Below are 2,290 nucleotides of genomic sequence, written 5' to 3' on the forward strand. Positions count from 1 at the left end.
ACCAGTGACGACACTTCCAGCCTGTCGTACATGCACTCGACCTCATCCATGGATGGGCTGAACCAGGTGACTTTCCTTGAGCTAGGTTTAGGGTTAGTGTTACAGATTTGGGGGTTTTTGATTTGATTGATTTCGCTGGGTTTTGATTTGGGCATTTTGTTTGTATGAGCTTCGGCAGGTCCCTTTCAGCGTTGAAGATCCAGTTTACCACGGGCTTGAGCTGGAAACAATGTCGGTATGTGAGAAGCACGGGAAGGCATCTGAGAGGCTTGTCGCATTTGAAGGAACAGACACAGGGAGAAGGTTCTTAGCATGTGCAGAGCCGGTATGAACTGTAGGCTGATAGTGGGATATTATATGTCATATTATTCCTCATGCGCACATCCCTCATGTTCCAAGCTAACATACATAACCTTATCACTTTTACATGAGTTACAAGAAAAAGTGATAAAGGGAGACTTACATGTCACAAGGATAACTGATCTGCTATATAGTATGTTCACATTAGTAAAAGGGCTGATTATTAGGGCATATTTAGCTTGGTAGTGGAATCTTTACTGTCAATATGTTAGGGCTGATTATTCACTTTTGCAACAGCAGTAGCTTGTGTAGTTTAATGACAGTGGTACTGTTATTTTGCAGTGGGATTGTTTTTGCCCACATGTGAAATATTCAGTTTGAGACTTCTACAGGTTTTAAGTTGTTATTGTGGCATTTTTATGTAGTTGAATGACAGTGGTACTATTTAATTATGTTGCTGTTACTTTTGCTCATGTTTGGAACTAAATATTGATTGAACTATTAGTTTTATGTTGGGATGCACCTGCTGTTATGTATGTAAATGCTACAAATATTCAGTTGAATGGATAGTATGTACTGCAAATGCTTTGGCAGTTCACCAAGTTTGCAGTTTGAGATTGCTTTTGTAGGTGATTAGCAAAAACTAGTTTAAATCTGTAGCTGACTAGTGTTGTAATTTGGCATGCTGTTATTTAGTGGGTAGGTACATCTCAATTACCAATGTAGCTTAGTGTTGTTATTATTACCAATGTAGAAAGGACAAAACAGTGTTATTGCTTTGCACTTGTTATGCACTAACTTGTTTATTTTTTATCTTTTTTCTTTCTTTTTGCAGGAAGGGCAGAATTGTGGGTTTGTTGAATGGGTTGATCACCAGTGGCCCCCAACAATGCAAAATGCATTGTTGAATCTGTGGGCAATGGTTGAAGATAGCAAGAGTGCTAGGGTGAATGATAATCTTGAAAGTTCTTTAACTATCCACCATCTGACAGAAGAGAAGAATAACCTGGAGGCCAACTATGACAAGCTAGTCCAAGATGTGCATCAGCTTATGAGCTTCCAGGAGGATAGGGTGGTGGATTTCAGACATCTGTAGTCTGCCATTACATATCAGCATGAATGCAGAAGTGAACTGGTGGCTGATATGAATGCACAGATGGCAAAGAAAGATGCAGAGTTTGAGAAGTTTAAGCAGAATTATAATGTGCTACTGAACCTGACAAGAGATCAAGCTACAGTCATCCAGAACCTGAAGTTGAAGCATATTACTGATAAGCAATTGCTTACTGAAGCTAAGATGAACTTGGAGTTGAAGAATGCAGAGCTCACAAAGTCTGAGGAGAAGCTCACCCAAGATAAGCTAGAGTTGAAGTTTCAGGTTGCTGATTTGCTCAAGGGAAAGGAAAAGCATGGTGAAGAGAAGGGGCAGCTAGAGCTTCAGATTGCTGAGCTGATTAAGGCAGAGGAGAAGCTGAAGGAGAAGATCAAGGGGATCCAGGCCATCTTAGAGAAGTGAAGAAAATGAATATGAGAGTAGTGGGCAATGCTGACCTTTTGGGCATGATGGTTGTGTAGTGTATGGCTCTACTAAATGTGAACTTCTCTAAGATGAACTATGGTTGTGTATGTATGTAGTAGATATGCTTTTCATCCTTTTGTGAGAAAAGGATGAACTATGCATCTAAACTCCACTATGTATTGTGAACAATGGTTGTGTACTTTATAATATGTTGAACTATAGTAAGTATTGTGTGTTATGTGTGTTACGTTTGCTGGATCAGATATTCTGTGTTATGTTTGCTAGACTTCAGATTATGATTTCTCATGCACTAGGTTTTGATGATTATGTTAGCATTGGAAGACTATTTGATGGTTATGTAAGCACTGGATTATTAGATGGTTATGTTATATCATGCATTGGAAGCCTATGTTTAGGTGGATCTGTCGACCCCGAGTCACCGTAAACCCTAATGGTTAGGTTTAGGTGGCT

The 2,290-nt window shown here is 39.5% G+C and overlaps 1 pseudogene; it reads left to right on the plus strand.

The window, feature by feature from the left end:
* The first annotated feature begins 1,189 nt into the window (after nt 1-1,189).
* On the plus strand, nt 1,190-1,898 carry LOC147962068 (uncharacterized; annotated as a pseudogene).
* The last annotated feature ends 392 nt before the right edge of the window (nt 1,899-2,290 follow it).

The sequence above is a fragment of the Triticum urartu genome, chromosome 7A, assembly GCF_056163025.1.
Source record: "Triticum urartu cultivar PI428250 chromosome 7A, HENAU_Tu73, whole genome shotgun sequence".
Classification (NCBI taxonomy): Eukaryota; Viridiplantae; Streptophyta; class Magnoliopsida; order Poales; family Poaceae; genus Triticum; species Triticum urartu.